Consider the following 1695-nt stretch of genomic DNA (forward strand, 5'->3'; position numbering starts at 1 on the left):
TTACCTCCCGACCTCCGACCATAGTTTGAGCTATTCCTCCATCCGGGGTTCCCGTAGGCATTCTGTCCTCTATTCTGATTTCCCAAGTAGTCCACCTGCTCCTGCTGATCGACCGGACAATCAACTGTGTCGTGCCCTCCTCGGCAGATCTCGCACCTCTGAACGACCTTCTTCAAGTCCTTAATTTCCCTTTGAATTGCCTCTAAGACAGCCGTGATGCCAGTATCATTCGAGACTTGATAGACACCTCGAGCGGAAGAAGTGGTGGTTTTAGAAGTACCTCGGGCGGACAGTCCCTGCTGCTCGGCTAGGGCGAAGCTCTCAAACATAGACTCACACTCATCTATATCCAGCTTCTCTAACATGTTCCCTCCAGCTGACGTGTTGAATCTCTACTGCATCTCAAAGGTTAGCTCGTTATAAAATTTCTCGACTACGGCCCATTCGGACAGACCATGCTGGGGGCATCTACTAAGCTGATTATGGAACCTTTCCCAAGCCAAAGGTATGACTCATCAGGGTCCATGCGAAGGAGTAGATCTGATCACGAAGTCGCGAGGCTTTAGATGGCGGAAAATACTTCTTTAGGAATCTATCTTGAAGTTCGTCCCAAGTGGTGATGAACCCAGGGGGAAGGTTTTCTAACCATGATGAAGCTTGACCCTCAAGAGAATGGAAAAAGATGAAGGTAGATAGAAGCACGAGTGGCGTTGGCGATATGAAAAGTGTCGCAGATGCGAGTGAATTTGTATAGATGGCCTTGTGCGTCCTCCTCTTCAAGTCCGTGAAATGGGGAGGAATTAGTAATATAATTCATGACGTTGGGCAGAATATGCCAGTTACTAGCATCGGGCATCGCCGGACGTGTAATAGCAGACTGTCTCCCCATAACTCCCTCATTCGCTCTCGAGTGAACCGTACGCCTAGGTGGAATAGCATCACCCATATCTAAAGTGGAAGGCACACATAGCAATTAAGAGAAATTAAATAATAAAATAAAATAAAACTAATTAATTAAACTAAAACTAAAATCAAAGAAAAAAGCAACTAGAATCTAATTCGCCAATTACCAAGTGTCCCCGACAATGGCACCAAAAACTTAATGTGCCTAAAAGTGGTATATAAAAATAATGCTATTAATCAACCTAGCACAACGAGTAATAAAAACTTAGAATACCCTAAACCAAACCACTAGCAACAGGCAAGTGAACCTATCGGGTGTAAAATAGCTATGGGAAGTCCGTGAATATCGAACCCTAGAGACACTTATTTAAACTAACGAAACTCGATTCTAAAAGCTAAATAAACAAATAATTCAGGAAAAGATTATTTTTAGATTTTTATTTATTTTATTTTAAAACTAATAATAATTTAAACTAAATTAAACTAATAAATTAAACTTAAAATTTTAAGACTTAGACAAAAACAATAATGAGAAAGGCGTTACCTAGGCTTGAAATCCTATTTGTTAATCTTGGATGCTTATCGGCTATGGAAACCGTGATGGAACCGGGATCTAAAGATACGATGACCTAGACATCCTAGTGGATCCCTGATCATTCTCTGGGTGTCACCTAAAAGGATTACCTAAGGGACGTATGACGCAAACCGGTTGGTTGGATTACCTCTTAGTCTCTCCAACAATATTAAAGTACTCTAATGACTAGATCACCTCTCAGTCTCACTAATCACAAT

This window comes from Bidens hawaiensis, unplaced genomic scaffold (genome assembly GCF_021521415.1).
Source record: "Bidens hawaiensis isolate Kalapana, Puna unplaced genomic scaffold, B.hawaiensis_p1.1 tig00009843_1, whole genome shotgun sequence".
NCBI classification, from domain to species: domain Eukaryota; kingdom Viridiplantae; phylum Streptophyta; class Magnoliopsida; order Asterales; family Asteraceae; genus Bidens; species Bidens hawaiensis.